The following is an 18,025-nucleotide window of genomic DNA, read 5'->3' as shown; positions in this document are numbered from 1 at the left end:
ATTCTGCAAAGCAGCACTTTTATTTTTTCCAGCCATCTCCAGCTTTTAGAGCATAATTGTTCCCTCTGTTACATTAAATCATTAGACGTTATAAACATAAGAAGACCTCAGGTCAGTCTTAAAATGTGTCTACTGCTGGGAGGTTTAAAACAAGAAAGGTCGAGTTGAAGTTTGTCTTGGTCCATCCTATGATTCTTTGGTGCCTTTCAGACCTGTGAGAGTTTTTCTCATCCATGAAGACCAAAGGGGCTTGTTTTTTCTGGTCTTTTCAACAACTTTGTGTCTAACCAGATCAACAGCTCATGATTTAACTCTGTACTGTACTGTGCATCTCAAGACCACACCCCTGTCCCCAAAGGGACTAATGGGATCAACTCTTGTGCCGAAACAACTGACCTTTTTTTGTGTGATATTTGTTTCCAACAATAAAAGCTTCAAGCATTTAACCACATGTGGTAATAAGTGGTTAAAACCTGTGTAATTATCTGCTGCTGTGTCCGTTTCCTGACTTCACGCAACAATCATTATCATTTAATGCTTTGTCATTTACTGTCACGATTAACAATAGTTTAAGAATATTAGTTTGCCACACTTTGTAAACAAAAAAAAGTTATTCTGCATTGTACTTCTGCATTTTTTGATGTTAGTATCTTAAGCTTGCAGTATAAACACAGTTCTCTAATAAAATCACACACGTATCAGAAGAATTTGTGACTCCAAGTCCAAGTTAAGCCTGTTTGTGAGTCAACCTTAGGACCTAAATTGAAAAACAGCACTTTGCTGCATGAAAAACATGATCATAATGTAAGGCCATACTGTAAATTGAAATATTTGATGGAAAGAAATTGAAAAATTCTTTTCATTTGCTGAACTAACTAGAATTGTGGGCTGATAACAGGGTTAAACTGCAGCCCACACCATGAGAATAAAACTTCTAAACATAACAGAACTGCATGGTTGGTTTTGTCAGATTACTGCACACACAGGTATGAAGTGTGTGTGAATAGTGAAGTTACATCAGAGTTGTAGTCTCACCTTGCACATGGATTTCTTTTCAACATTTTGGATTTCTTTTCAACCATGTGGGACAATGATCTATTATTGGAACTGACAGAGACAGAGTGTAAAGCTGATATTTATGGAGTGAAAAAAAAATCAAACAAATCTATTTTCTTTGGAGAGCTGTTATAAATGTGTTTTCCTTTCACATAAAAATAAAGTTTCTCAGAGTAAAATTACTTTTGCTTGGGAGGAAAGTTGATCTTGTCAGAGGGATAAACAATGAGACATTCACAGCGTGAACAAATACTAAGTGTGGTTTTAAAGTAATTATTTTAACAGTGGTTCATCTTACTGGTGTCGGTACCCACATTAAAACACAAGACTGTTTTGAAATAAAGGTATGAGAGTAAGGAAAAAATGTGCAAGTGTATTATTTACTGCCTTTAAAGGTATAGTGGAGGATGTTTTTTTCCAGGTGGATGATCAAAATAAGTGGTCCTCCTAACTATCAATCATTCTATATGTTTACATATGGCCGTCCTAGGTGCTCGTCCCATTAGCTATCTTTAACTGGGCAAACGCACTTTCAGGCGTATATCTGTGGTGAGCTACGGTTTCAGACAGTCATTGAAGCTCACCTTTCTCATTGCAGTTCTTTGAAAATTGTTTGTAAAAGAAAATGTGTCTACAAAGTGTATGAGAAGAAAAGAGAGGCCTCAGAAGAGGCAGATATATCCCTGAATGCTTTTCTCGGAGACTCTCATCACAAAGCATTATGGGATTTGCCATCACAGTGGCCCGCTTTTGCCATAGGCTGTCGCTTCCCGACAGAGGCGACTAATAACAAACATGGCGCAGGCACCGGTGGTGGAGGCAGAGTTACATGACCAATGGGGACCAAAGACCAGTGATCATCTGTCTGAACGGTAAGTTAACTGAGTTTGCTATAAGGTCCACTATATAGTCCCCTGGTTAGGGCGGATGTTCAGGCACAGTAAGCTTGTATTAGCTATGAGAACAGCACCTTTTAAACAGAGCGTGCATGAGGAGAAATGGGCTTGTGCACGCTCTTGCACCCGTTTGATAGGCGTTCTCTCTCGGGAGTAGGTACAGGGTTGTGCATGTGATTTTTTTTTTTTTTAAGTGGAGAGGGCAAGTCTTTGAAAATTAAAATCCTCCACTGTACCTTTAATGTTATTTTTCACCATGTTTAATTAAACTGAAAAACAATCTTAGTAGTGATTGTTAGAAGGGCTTTAAGGCAGCTAAATTAAGTAGAGGTTATTTTGCACGTTACTCAGGCAGAGTAACGTGCAAAATAACCTGGAGTTTATTTAACAACTTTGAAGAGGTGCAAAACAGGAAAAGAACCCAGTATCAGCAGCTGAATTAATCTGGTAGCCTTTTGTAACCAACTAAACCCTTAAATTAAAAAAACCTACCATGAAACAGGGCTAGAAATTACATATGCACTAGGAAGCAGCTACAAAATCACTAAAACATTAATGACTTTAGCTAATAATGCTATCTGGCATAAAATAACGTTTAATTTTGAAATCTAAGTCAACAGTATTTAACTCTAATGTATAAAGTTTGCTCCTCCACTACCCTCCAATCAATTAATGGACTCTTTTAAAGTGTTCTCAATCCGACAGGGAATCCTTTAGCCTGAACACGCTGCAGAAAAAGAGACAGAGATAAGTAAGTCATCTGCGTAACAAATCCTACAATGCACTTTAAGACATTGTCCTTTTACAACTCCTGCCAAAGATTTGTTAAGGTGTTACTTGTTGTTGTCCATTTAATTGTTTCGTTTACAGGAAAAAGCATTCATCATCATCAGCCTCAGCAGAGAGGAAGCTGTTAAATAGAAACAGCAACAAAAAGTGTACTTCAGTTTCTCACAGTGTAATTATTTTATTTTATGTTATATTTAAAAAAATTATTGAGTTTTTCATTGTTTCAACATGAGCAAAGTAAAGATGTTCATTTTAGATATAAACATATGAATTATATCTATCATCTCAAAATCTCTGACTGTTACAGTTTCTCCACATTCCTCTTCATGTGACCTCGGAGATATTCTGCTTAAAGTAGTCCTGGATCCAAGACTACACCAAACCTTAATGTTGAAATGGAATAAACTAGTTGAGCAATTTCAATGAAAAACAATGCTATTGAAAGACAGGTGATCCCATGCATGATGCTGCCACTGCCGTGTTTTGCTGTGGGCTTATCTTTTAAAGTGATGTACAGAGAAGTTTCTTTGCCAAACATACATGCTGGAGTTCAGATTAATAATTTTCAGTTTGGTTCCTCAGCCTACTCCATCTTTCAAGTAAGTAACAGATTTTAGAGACTTTTTGTTCTGATTCTCTTTGCTGACTTCCATCATTACCAGCTGCTGCCCTTGTGCCAATATGGAATAATAAAAACTGCTTTCTGTTTGTCAAACCTGTGAACTCTCATATGATTGACTCAGTAACCAGGAAGTAAACAGTGGTTACACACTGCACCTGACTGTACCTTTATGTTAAAAAGGAGGAGGAACCTGATCAAGACATTGTGGATGTAGAGGACCGCTTGTTTACCCTGAGTGAAAAAGTATCAGTGAATTTTTTTGCACCGTGTTTTTGTTTTTTTTGTCCCAATGTTTACATTTGATCACTGCTTCACTTTAAAAAATGGAAATGTCATGAGAGCTGCACAAAACGAAAATTTGTTTTGTATAAACTCTTTGTGTAAAAAATGACAATAAAGTTTGTCTAAGTCTAAATTTGATTCATTTTGTTGTACATTTTTTCACATTGCTCCTTTGCATACATTCTGCAAGACCAGAAACTGTTCTATAACCCAGCTCTGTATGAACAGATTAATGTCCTCCTGTTCTTGTTCTCATGGTGTTGAACTACTTCCAGCTTGATCTCGATACATAGTTTTTTTTTTGTGTGTGTTTGTGTTAATATTTTTACAAAGTCATGTCATGGGGACCTATGTCCTTATGGGGACCAAAATCCTGGTTCCTATATAATAAAGTTCTGTTTTTTGAGATGGGGTTAGGGTAAGAGTCTGGGTTAGGCCATATAAAATGAATGCAAGTCAGTGAAATGTCATTAGTCACAAAACAAGAAGGGGTGTGAGTGTGGGGGGTATTCATTAATGCACATATATTCTCCTTTCATGTTTGTGTTTGACAATTATGATATGCAGATACAGGAGGGAACTATGATAACTTTTCAGCAGTTGAGAACATGAACTGTTGAACTGTTCTTATTCCTACCACTTCGAGTTAAAGAAAAACACTGTTTTAAAGAAATATGCACCAGCATTTGCTCAGACCCTTTATTTTTAAATGTTGAAAACAATCAGTACTTGATAGAATTCTCAGCTTCCTCAGGGTTACTGTCAGACACTTTACTGGTTCAAGTTTTTTATTGTTTGTTATTTGGACCATTTTTTTTTTTCCTAAATTATCACTGATGTGTGTTTGCACTTTGATCCCTTTGATTATCTGTTTAAAAATTCTGATTTTAGCAGTTGGATGTGAACAAGTAAATATCACACAAATGTTTCTTTTATCTCAAAGGAAAAAAATTTGAGATCACAACTTAATCATGGGTGTAAACTTAAGAAGAGTAAGTACTGAAGAGGGCTATTATTTTCTATGAGTGTACACTTTTATTACACTTTATTTAGCAAGATAGCTTCTGACAGGTTTGTTTGTTTTTTAGTGAAAAAAAAAAAAAAAATTTAGATTGTTTGTCATGGTTGCATTTTTACTCCATTCTAAAACCTATCATTTATAGGCAGTTTGTACACTCAGTGGGGTTAATCTTTTTTTTTCACCAACACCCAGGCACTTCCCAGGAAGCCCAATCCATCCCTTTTCTTTTCCTTTTGGAGCAGCAGTCATTAAAACATCCTGTGACTTTTCTTCCTTAAAATGGGAATTATTTTGTTTGGAAGTGACGATTACGCTAATTCTGCCTCAAGCCTCTTTGCTGTTCTTGTGAAAAGAGGCTCCCCATTCAGTGTGGCCAATGTGAAGGAAACCACTGTTTCTTTTCGCTTGTGCAGCTGAATAAAGACTGGCGTTATTGCCCAGTCTGTAGCTTGTACACAAACACAATTCATCAACAGGTGTTGGAGGAAATATATTTTTTTTCCCTCTCAGCAGAAGGATGCTGCATTTGGAGTGTGGGGTAAATGTAAGAGAACAAAAGTTGGAGGCAGCGGGTATTCAACCTGCAGGAGGATTTCCTTTGGCCTGCAGAGGAAAGAGGATAGAGACACAGCTGGTTGTGCGCAAGCATTTCTACAGCTCAATTAATTGGACATCTCTGCCCTTCAAAAAGCCTATTTAACCACCTAGGAATTATTAGCAAAGCTTAAAGTCAGCTTTGAGAATAAGACCAGTGTGAATTCATTTCTGTTTGACATTCACCTTTTTGCAGACAGCAGGTCCATTTTGACTTTTCTAAACAGCACTCTGCCTATTGTAAGATGCTTCTTAAAGAAAGCTCAACTTGCCTTTTACAATGAGCATGCCTCACAAAGGGGAAAATGCAAAAGTGCTGCATATGCACCGGTAAGTATTCACGTGGAATCTTAAAATGTACTTTAAGGAAAAATTAAACTTGCAGCTTTGTCTTCCTGGTGTGACTGGAATTGAGAGGAGATAATAGAGCAGGCGGGCTTATTAGCAGCGTGTTGATTTGTAATGGTTTTTTCTTGAATCTCTTTGATACCTTTCATTTGAGAGTTGGGATGCTTGGCCTTGCCATCAGCAATATTTTATATATCTCTTTAACATCACGCTTCAATCCCCCCTGAAGGATGTTTTATGTAAAACATGCTTTTTGTGCCCTGGGAAGACATTTAATCAAGATTAACCTTGGTATTTTAGTAGCCAATGGTCTAGCTTTGTGAGGTTTCATAATGGAAGACAATTATAGCCCTACTTTCACTGCAGAGGGTCTGCTTTAATGGAGAGAAAACATTTATTTATAGCAAGACATTTTGGGATGGAATGTATAAAAGGATTTTAGGAGAGATTTTGATTTTTACTTTTTTAATCGAGAGCTGTGCTATTTAAGTTAGCAAAATTCACCTGCAAGTTTAGCTTCCTTTGAAAGGCGGACTGTTATTTTCCTGTTATATTCCAAATTACCTCCAGGGTTAAATGTTGCTAACTAAAAGGTGTACAAAAACTAACACCAGCAATGCAAATGCACTGTGTAATAGATGCATAATTTGTTTTCTTCGCCAAGTGTCTGATATTGAATTTAACTTACTTTGTTTTATATATTTGGTGAGTTAGGAGAGTATTAATAAAAAAAAAAAACTGTTTCAAACTTTTTCTGAAATTTGCTGAAATTTCTCCAACTTCTCCTAACAGAAGTAGCTCTGTCAAATGTTCTTTATTTCTACTGAGATCAGGACTTAATGATGGCTGCTCCAAAACCCCAACTGATTCATCCTTAAGCCATTTTGTAATTAAGCTGTTGGTTTGCTGCCGATCATTTTCCCTTTGGAAGATCAATATCTGTCCAAGCTTTAAATTCCTAGCTGATATCTTGAGGTGTTGCTGAAACATTTCTGCATGGTGTTCTTTTATCATGATACATTCCTCTTGCAGCTAAACAGTCCCATAGCCTGATTTGTTCTCAGGGTTGCAAGCTTCCATCCTTCTCCCTCCGCCAAATGTTAAAATGCTTTTAAGGACAAACACTTTGATCTTAGTTCTATCAAACCACAGCACATGTCTTTAAAGATGATGGTCAAATGTTTACCACTAAGGGTAATCTGCGATCTGGCTTTTATATTGATTTTGGAAGAATTGCTTCTTCCTTTCTGAGTGGCTTTTCAGCCAGTGTCTGTACCTGACTTGTTCACCATCTTAAATTAGCATCCTTCTAAGATCTTTTGCTTCTGTTCTGGATTTGCACCAAATGAATATTTATCTCTGGGAATCTTACTCTCTTCAGAACAGCATGATGTCTGGTCTTTCTCTTTAATAATAATTGTTTCATCAGATGAAAGCATCTTCTGCCATATCGACCAAAGATGAACCTGACTTTTAATTGTCTATAAATCTCCTCCTGATATCTTGATTGTTTTTTTTCCCCCATGATGCTGCACAAGTAAGGAGCATGTTTAAATGCTTGATTCTCCCAAAAGCTTTTCTCTGTCTACTTTTACATGTAGCTAAACTTTAACAACATCCTTTTCTTTATCTATAGAGTCCAATATGCTGATAAATCCATCAGCAATATAATCTTTAACTATTCTGTAAACATTGTCCCCGAACCTAGGGGTGGGTTGATAGTAACATTAGAAAACTTGAATTTCAACTGCTCTCTCATTCATATTAAAAAGTGTTCTAAAGGGTAGAAGTCAGGACTAATTTAGGAATTAACTGAATTGCTTTTGTGACCGATTACTTTTGACAGTATAGTGTATCAGTTTTTTCCCTTTATATTATAGGTAGAGAATTAAAATGTAAAACGTTTAGAGAGAGAAATAAGATATAGCCCCTACAAAATGAGTATCCTGACATTATTTAAAAAAGAAATATTTTTTGTTAACCAATATCACCCAAAACTAGAAGCTTTAGTCTAATTTAGCGCTAAGCAGTGATGAAAGAAGGTTCTCCGTTTTATTGGGAGGGTTTGCAAACATCTGGCGTGAGGATTAACATCAGGGTATGCAAACGTCTTCTCCTCCGGATGAACCTTTAACTTTTTCTACAACAGCTTCATTGTTGAGACCCAAACATGTTTGAACACAATGATCTGTTTTTGTCCATGCTGCTTCAACATTTTCCAGAATAAATGCTTAATCGGTCCTTATTGGGGCCATTAGCCGGGTGGAAACGCGGCAGCAGGGGAGCGCTGCTCTTGTGAATGTTCATTCACGGTTTTCAGACTGCGGCGCACTCAAGTAGCCACGCATTGTGTGCGAGGAAAGTGCAGGGAAAATAGTTCCCCTGGGTGGTCCTACTCATTAATACACTATGCACTTCTTGATTTATGGCTCACAGTTCAACTGCTGCTAATTATCATGAAAACACACAACAAGGAGAAGGAAAGAGGGGAAACACAGAGGGGGAGGAGAAGGTTGAAGAAGTTGGATGAACCTGAACGTCACATGAAGGTAAGACTTCAGAATTGAACGCACTTTATGGGCTCTTAGATTAGCTGCTGTGACCTTTTAACCTCTTAGCCTTTAGGTTGGTTAGCTGATAAACAACAAACTTAAGATAGATCCAGAATTTTCCCTTTTTTATCAAATTTAAAAACTGGAAATAGATTCAAAAAGTTCTGCCCATTTTTTTTTTTTTTATCATAAAATTTTTTTATTTTTCAGATATTATTTTTATTTCTTAGTGATTGTGTGCTAATCTATTTTTCTTCAGAAGGCCACTTTTTTTATTACCACTTACACTTTAATTCCCATTATCGTTGTTTGTTAGAAACATGTATTGGTTACATGGCCTCTTTTTTAAGAGACATTTATGTAGAATTATATAAAAAAAATATAAAATATCACAGAAGCTGTTTCAGATATAACTCCACCTTTGAAATCATTTTATGGGCATTGGGCTTATTTGATTCTGAAGCTCTAAATCCTCCTATTCAAAGCATATTTACAGGTGTGGTGGCTGTAAAAGAGTGATAGGCATTAATCTTCTGCTGATTTAACTATCTTTGGATTTTAGAGAGTTTAATTTCTTGTAAAACTGAATTAAGTGTGTACATCTAAGCTTGGATCACGTTTCTGTCTCAGAGTTTTGGAAAGTTATCAGGGTCACACCTTGCTGTGACCTTAACAAAAGTGGTCACAGCAGGAAGTTGTTTTTCTTCTCTTCTCAAAGACTTAATCTGCTTTATTGGTGTCAAAGTTAAGAGGTTCTTACGATGAAAGCTTCCCCCATTCCCCAAAGTATCGAAAAAAGTTTTTAAAAAGTGGCCACACAAGCAATCATCCCCACTTGTTGACACTTCAAAACATGTGGAACAGCCTTATTGATGTGGTGCTGAAAGTTGTTAATCTTTAGAGGGAAGAGTGTCACCGCAGACCCTCCAGCCTCTCCAGTCTGACACCATCCGGCGTTACTTCAATCCGTAACTCCCCACATCACACTTTCAGTCCTTTACAACATTTCAGAACAACCTGGGATGACAGCTGAGGTTTGTTTTTCAGTAGGAAATGTATCTCATCATGAGACATGAAATCATTCCCTTCATGGTTAGGGCTGGAAAATGCAGCATGCACTGATCAGTCCGTCTTCAGGCTGCCTGCTTTTGTTCTGACCAACAATAGCCAAGGTTATTTAGCCATGGTGATACAAAAGGAGAAAAACTGCACATGTTTTTATTAAAGCATCACAAATAAAAACAAGTGTGCACAACATTCAAGAAAGATATCAGAATGCTCAAAGTAAGAAAAAAGTAAATCCCTGGTCTGAGCACTTTTTACGCTTCTGTTCTGTAAATATAATAAATCAAAATTCATGCAGATGCATGAAATATATCTGTCCCTGCAGCAATCTACTGTTTTTCTAAAAGTGTTTAAGACTCTAGCCTATTTTTTAATACATTTATTTAGTGATTTTATCAAAATCACTTGTGTGCCCCTGACAAATCCTATAAAACACATAAAAACAACAAACCATTGAATTAGTAATCCATTACCTTCTGTTACATCAGGTGTGATATGACACGTTGACTCATTCATTTGTTTTTTTGCAAGGTGAAAAATATTTTAGCTTTTGCAACAAAATCATCTACTGCAAAGACAGTTTTTCTGATTTATCCAATCAGCTGTCAATAATAGTAAAATCACATACAGAACATCTGCGTTTTTACTTAAAATACAGCTTTTTGCATATTTAATGGTAAAGTTTGCAAAAGAAATACAAACATTACCCCCCCAGACCCTTATGTATGACTTAAATAGATAAATGTCCCCATTCTTTCAGTAGCATAATTTCATACTGACAGCTGGTAAGTGTCCAAATGTGCACATTTGTTATACAATAACAAATACAGACGTTTATTTTCATTTTTTTTTTTTATTTAAGTTTAAAAAGTTTGTCATCTTTGACTTCTGGTTAGCCCAAGGCTGGTTTCTGTTGTCTACAGTTTAAAATCAAAAAGATGAGAGAACGTGTCATTCAAGAAGACAGATGTCTTATTAACCAGATCCACTGCCAAATAAACCACAACACTTCCTGTTGTTTTTTAAATCACAAAGATAATAGGAATAGATATAAAAATTCATAATTTCTAACATGTAGCTTTACTGCTGTTTGCAACTGTAACACCTTCAATAAAACAAATCGCCACAGGTGTAAAGATGCTCTATAACTTAAGTTTTAAACTAAATATAATACATTTACAGGGGGATACTGTTATCTGATCTTAATTTTAACTAAATGAGCAGCACATTTCTTATGATTGAGAATTTTACTGATATATTTTTCTAAGTTTTGTTTCACCTATGTATTCGTACATCATTTGAGAGTAAATGCATTAGTCCACTTCGTTAAGCTACAGGATACATGAGTCAAAATGTATTTTAATGTGTGTTTAACTTTGGTCTGGAAATGATTAAGAGAATAAAGTAACAAGCCTAAACATACAAAGCTATAAATTATTATGATAATAATTAGTTATCCTTTTACATGCTGCAGGACATTATACAGCTACTGGCAACTTCAGCTAAAAAATAGTACCTAAGATTTTTATCTGGTGGAGTAGATGCTACTAAAAACACAGTAATGCTTAATATTATTATAAAATCCTGAATTATATATTGTCCTGTTGTAATTATTTTAATTATTATATCCTGTTTTCAAAGCAAATCTATTTATCTGACAAACTACTAATAAACTGTTCATAAACATTTGGATATATATTAATTTCTTGGTTATTCAGCACTCTGTTGTAGCTGAGTGTGGGTCAATTGATGTGAGGCAACTCTATCCGACAAATTAGACCTATTTTGGTTAGTTTTTGACCAAAAACTACCAAAATGGTGGTTTATTTTATTTTATTTATGTCACTTTTGATTTCTGTTTGAAGATTTGATTTCTGTTTTAAGAATTGAATGTTTTTAACAGAATCACCACTTCTCTGCCAACCATATGCAGATTTAACCAAGCGTGTTGCTTGGTTGTATGAGTGATGCAAACAGCAACTTATAGAGAGAGCGTGCACGAGGAAAAATGGTCTTGTGCACGCTGTCGCACCAGTTGAATAGGCGTTCCCTCTCGGGAGCGGGTACAGAGTCATGCATGTGCATTTTTTTTAAGCGGAAAGGGCGGGTCTTTTCAAAAATTCGCAAAAATCCTCCACATCTGGTTTGAAATGTAAAAGTCATGTTTTCAGACAGATATAAATATAAAGCTTTATGCAATTTCTTACATTTTAAAGACTTAAATAATAATACTAATAAAAATACTCATGAACAATACAATTCCACAATTAAACATTATGGAACAAGAGACAATTCTCCTAATGAAGTTTTTCAGCATAAAACTTCAAAAATCCAGTGCTCACAGTTGGACAAGTGTAAATATTAGGACAGGGTCAAGTACTTCCATTAACAATAAACACTATTAACTGTATTTCAGTTTACAGTTGACCTCCAACTAGATCAGCAGATATGAAATAACATAAGCTTTTGTACAAACAAGAAGTCACCCTTAATAATAAACTTTAAGCTTTTGTCTTGCAGTTTTTGTTTAAAATAGTTTTCCCCATAGACATTTAGTTTAAAAATATTTGCTCTTTATTTAGCAAAATAAATTGCTGTTATTAGACTAGCCAGAAGTTTTACTCGATAAAGATTAGCAATACTTTAAAATGAAAAAAAAAAAAAAAATATATATATATATATATATATATTTATATATATATAATATATATATTTTTTTTTATTTACTTTAAGAGGAAAGTGTTAAAAAAACAAGCAAAAAACGAAGTTAGTTACCTTACTTGTGTGTAGAGACTTGGCCAAAAAAGCTGATTTTGATTCTGAAAAAAACATTGATCCATTCTGACATTTAGAGGAGTTTTTACTTTTCTAAACTTAAAAGACTGAATAAATAACTTACACTTAAAAATAGATTTGCCTTAGGATTTGATAATAATTTAATATTTTTGTAAACTATTCTTTAGTTCATCATTTCCTAACTGAACAGACAAAAACATCCCCATCTACTATTGTTTAGAACATCTTACTTTCAGTTTTCCCTCAGGTATCGTAGTTTTTCTTTGGAACCAGTTTAACCTTTTATCTTCTGTCTCTTTGTCCATGTTTGAAAAAATTACTTTAAAATGCTTTAATATCAAATAAAAAAAAAAGTAATGTTGTTCCTTTTATTTTTTACTTAAATGATTAATTGTATATAATACATTTTTATTTAATCTTTATTTATTGTTAGTATACTATGTGTCTCTACTTCCTATTTATTTGCTATTGTTTTTATAAACAATAGCAAATAAAAACAGTGGCAGTTTTCATACCATCTTACATAAGTTTTTTTTTTCGAACTTTTTGCTTTTAACATTGTTTTGTTTTTGTATTCTATATTGTGTAAAATATTAAAATATAACTCCAATGAAAAACATAGCTTAATGCTTAGTAGGTTGGATATCTGAAAAATCTGCGAAATAATGCAATCACAGAATTTTATTTACAATGGAAAGCATTTTTTAACAATTTACATAATAAACTAAACTTGACTCAAATGTTATATAATTTTAATCTATTTTTATCAATCTGTGGTTAAAGTGAGCTGACTTTATATTTCTGTATTTAAATTGTTTGTATATGTTTTTTATTTGTTTTGTAAAGTGCTTGGAGGGGACATTTACGGTTTGGCACTAAATGAACTGGATTGGATCGAACATTCACTTCTGTTTTCACAAGACACAGTCCATACAACAAAAACTTCTGCAGCAAAAAGTGCTTCATAGATTTTATTCTTATCTGAAAAAAAACAAACATTTAATTAATAAAACCAAAACCATGGTTAATGTTTTTTAAAGTACTAAATTTGACAGCTGTCTCAAAACATTTTAGTTTTTTAATATATTTATTGCCATTAGTTTGTAAGTTAACACAGAACGTGCTCTTCACTTGTCTTACCCACTGTTAAAGATTCATAAAAACCCAAAAATTTAGTTTACCTTCATTTCAAATCAACATATTTCCCTGCTGGAAGACATTTAACAATAAGTATAAGTGAAGTGTGGCACAAGAAGATGCAGGCTGGTTTATTTTGGCCACTCTTGAAAATGGGAAAGACATCACAACATTCAAATAAAGTAGCTGCATGTCAATCTTTATTAGTCAGTACACAACAAAATAATAGCCAGTTGAATAAAGCCATCTAAATCTAAAATCAGAGTAATAATTAAACTGTTAAAACCAGCCGGATTCCTTTCTTAAAAAGCTCAAGGAGAATCAACCCATCCACATAGAGGAGGATTTACTGATAACTCTACTGCTGCAGTAACAGAATGTGACTTTTTGTGAGACTTTTTCACACCTCAAGACATTAAATTAAAGGTATCCTCTGCAAATATCACAAATATCATTATTTTAATAAGCATACATAAATTACATAAAAATCTAAATGTGTTTTCAATATTCACTAAAAACCGACATAAAGGCTTTAACACACAAGTCTCTTTGTAATTAATCTGTAGGATAAATTTAATTTAGGGTGCCGACTTTTTGAAATGACTTAACCTCAGTAATATTCTGATTGATTAAAAATCTGTTAAAGTAAAGGTACAGATCAGGCCCAATAAAAGATTGTTTCATGCCTGTGTAAAAATACAGAATATTCAAATGGACTTAATGGTTTACACGAGCTCTGAAATAGATCTAAATTACTGCAGAATGTATCATTAAAACAAAATACCGTTTATAACTTGAAACATTTATGGACACTTAATGCTAAAGTCCATTCATTCAGTTCTGCACAACTGAAAACTATTTCATTTTACTCTTTTGATAAATCATCCTGTGTATGTTATGATTTTGCTGCACTAAATATGTTTAATCCATCATCATAGACTTGATTACCTTGGAGTGTATTTCAAACATACAACAGTAAAAAAGAAAAAAAAAGAAGAAAAGTCAACGTAATGGAGTTACTGTCTTTTTAAACTAGAGAGGTGGAAATGTTTTAATGAAATGTGCAGCATGATTGAGTTTGTTCAGGATGACGATCAGGGCAGCAGTAAAAGGCAGGTGAACAATTGGTAGGTAATACCTGATTTCCCTCAATCGAAATATTTCTCTCAGTTCTGCGACTGCTGTAAGATTTACCTTGAGCTGTTACAACCAATGACTCTGATGTCTTTTCACCTGAAAGAAAGAGAAAAAGAAAAGAAGAGAAAAGGTGTCGTGGTTGGATATAAAGGCTGCAGTTCACCATCAGGGTTGCAGGAGTTAACCTTTGCTTTCAGGCCTCCTGGACACAGACACACAAACTTAAATATCAGCACACAGAGGTCAGAGCTTTTACTTCTTACCTGTGACCTCTCAGACGACTTGCGCTTTGTTGAAGGATTTTCAGGGGATGACTTTTAAAACGGGAGTCCAACTTAAACCAATTAAATCACTGAATAGATGTCCATAAGAGAGATTAATGGAAACCGGGGGGGGGGGGGGGGGGGGGGGGGGGGGGGGGATCATAGGTGCATCAGTTTCTGACATGAATCAGATGTAACAGGATTTAGAATATTACAGGAGAGCGACATGAGAAAAAGCAAAGATAACCTAGTTTCTTTCTGTAGAAGCCTTAAATATGTCACAGTGCAGCCTTTCAGGATTAAAGATTCACCAGCAGGATGCGACCTTTGCCAAGTGAAATGTGTGGATAAACACGCGCTGATAAAACAGGAAATTGGGGGCTAAAAAGTGCAAAAATAATAACTGGATGTGAATGTGCCTATTGAAGCTGTGTTTTGGGTGGGAGCCCAATGCTTTCACTAATGGCCTGTTTCACTGAAGAAGGAGCAGGAATGCTAACCTTCTCAATGCTTCACAGCTCCGGGTGAGCGTGGCTGAGCTCCCATTTGTGCATATCAGTGTGTGTGTTGAGTGTGTGTGTGCTGTCATTATCTTTTTCTGGTAAAAAAAAAAAAAAAAGGTGGGGGGGGCGTTGTATCCAGCATACTCTCCCATCCTGTAATGAACAGAGTCCACATATTTATGTTTTTTACCAGAGAACACTTGAAACACAAGAGGGGTTAAAGTAAAGAGTGGGGAGGTCTTTGGAGCATTTTCAATATTTCCCCCCCTCCATGGCCTGCAGGCCAAGTGAGGGGCTGCTTCTTTACAATAGTCAGGTGACCAGAGGAAAATAGTGTGGCCTTAACAAGCCCAAATTAAAAAAGAACATCATTTTCATTATGCAGTCAAACACAATTACAAGCAAATGTTTTCTCTGTGGAGCTGCCCCTGCTTTCAGGGTCTTTGTCCCCCGCTCTTTAGTGTGTGCAGAGAAAGGCCCCGCTGGTCAATGGGCAGCTGAGTGCCGTGTTCAGCAGAGGCCCACATCCTCAGCCCCCGGTGCAGAATGTGTTTTGTTGGAGGCGCAGCCATACATTTGGAGCAGATTTGTTGAATTAGAGAGCTCAGCAGGAGATGGGGAAAGCAGGGGGTAAGTGATTTGGTGGAGGGACGAGGGGGGGGGGGGGGGAACTTGTTGCTAGGTGACTGACATACAACTGCAGCATGCCAGTTTTCTGAGCCTGGCACTCCTTGTCTGTTATTGTTGTTTTTCTTCCTTGTAACCCTCCCTCTGTCGCTCTTCTCATCAATTCACCTCCCCTGCACTCTTCATTGCTGAAGTGTTGATAATAAAACGAGGAGAAAATAGACAAAAACGGGAAGAATCCTGAAGGATTTCTGAGCTACACCTCCAGCACCCGCTAAGAACTCAGTTATCAGATTTTCCGCTGCATTGATGCTTTAAAAATCTCACTGCTGTTAAGTGTTATGGCAGGAAGAAAAAAAATCCCTTTTATGGGGAAAAAGTAAAGGTGGATTCACTTGTTCTAATGTGCAAGTTTGTATAGAATCTGACACAAAGCATTAGCCTCATGGAGACACTTTGTGCTATCAGCAAAATTATGGGAAAAAATCTTTTCCTGTGGCTGGTAAGTGACACACAAGGACAGGCAGGATTTTTGATGGCCTGCAGCTCTCCATACGGCATTGCTGCATGGGAGACTTGCCCTTTGAGACTGTATTATTTGGGCTTCGATATATATAAGCTATAATCTGTTATCCCGATGTAAAATACCAATATAGTACATCTGAGCGCATTTTTTTTTCTTTTTGGATTCATTTAATAGTCCTAAGCAATCACTTTCTGCAGCTCTTCTCCTCTGTCAGTAGGTGCTCCTGATCGACTAACTGACTGACTAAATAAGCAGTCTGGTTAAACACTTACCTTGCATCCCCACCAAGCAGCCGGAATGACCCCTGCAATGAACCGGATTAAGAAGGTGAAGGGAGTAAAGCCCAGAGATTAGTTGCACAGATTCTCCTGGACCTCCTGGTTTACATTTTATAAGATTCTTTAACACAGCTGGTGTTTTGCTTTTTTTCATATGGGCAGATGCCAAGGTCGGCATTGGGTCAAAAGGGGGTATGAACAACCAACCACTAGATCTGAGAAATCTAAAACTATATTCGCCTTTCTCTTTTGCAAATGGTTTGAAGCCGGACGCGTTGCTTTTGTGCGAGTTCATTGGAGGTGTGTGTTTGAAACTGTAAGGAGATGGAGGTGCAGACAGAGGTGTTTGACCAGGGCAGGATTCATACAAAGCCATTGAACGCATAGTCTTTCCCTGCAATTTAATACAGAGTCTCCGTCATGTCATGCCATTTGTTATTTTTATTTCATATGTTTACAGCTCTTTTGTAATCACAGATTTGAATGCATAAAGGGAAGTGAGTGTAGCTGCTGCTACTGGCAATGCTAGAAAGGCCTCACCGGTACACTTTTTGTCTATCTTCTTGTCTAAAAATGTATTCCATATTTTTCAAACATCACATATTCATTCAAAGCCTGCAGAGGTGCCGAGGGATTCAGGGTCATCAGGATTTTTGATTTCCTCCTCGGTAGTTGAAGCTGCTCCTGAAGGTCAAAGCCAAATCCTCCCAAACGAAGGAGCTATTGTTGATCCCCGTCTGCACTTTTGTGCCTCCCCATTCCTTTTCACCAAGGAAGCATCTTTCTTTCTTTGTGCTGCCCGTGGGCTTATGAGACTATTGGAGCACACCTGTGCTCTGAGGAAAATTCCCTTGCTCTCTGTAAAGCTGTATTATTTAGCACAAGGTCATGACAGTCAGTGTTTCTGAAAGCTTTTGAAACACTGCATAGGGGGACGCTGTAAACTGTCTGCAACCCAATAACGTACAAAAAGAGAAAATAGAGTGCATGCAAAAGCTGCTGAGATTTTACTATTTAGCTGAGCTAGTGTATACTGTAAATACAATTATTTATTTTGTATCAAGACTGTAAATCCTAAAGTAAGGCACCAGGAAATGACTGCACTCAGATTTATGTAAAATGAATTTTTTTATTCATATCCTTTAACTTTTGCTGCATAATCAAAGCAACATTAAAAAGACAATTATGATCTTGATGACAATGATCCAGATGAATGATGAATGAATGATCCAGAAACTTCAAGCTTAATGGAAGACCGAGATTTGGTTCCAAACATTACGCCGTTCACAGGTGTCTATCTACCATAACCTAAACATGATGGTTGGATATTTTCCCTCTTGACTTACAAAGAGTCTTTCAAGTTCAGAAGCAGCAAATATGCCCCACACCATCAGACTTCTATCAAACCTGTCATTATAATTTTCTTCTGAAATATTGTGTACATTTTAAACCGGATATCAAGGGATTCACACGGTCTAAAAAGTTCCACTTTTGTCTCATCAGTCCACAGAAAATGTACTGAAAGTCTTGTGG

This window comes from Cyprinodon tularosa, unplaced genomic scaffold (genome assembly GCF_016077235.1).
Source record: "Cyprinodon tularosa strain WSP-4 unplaced genomic scaffold, ASM1607723v1 ctg222, whole genome shotgun sequence".
Lineage (NCBI taxonomy): Eukaryota > Metazoa > Chordata > Actinopteri > Cyprinodontiformes > Cyprinodontidae > Cyprinodon > Cyprinodon tularosa.
This window is presented reverse-complemented; position numbering follows the sequence as displayed.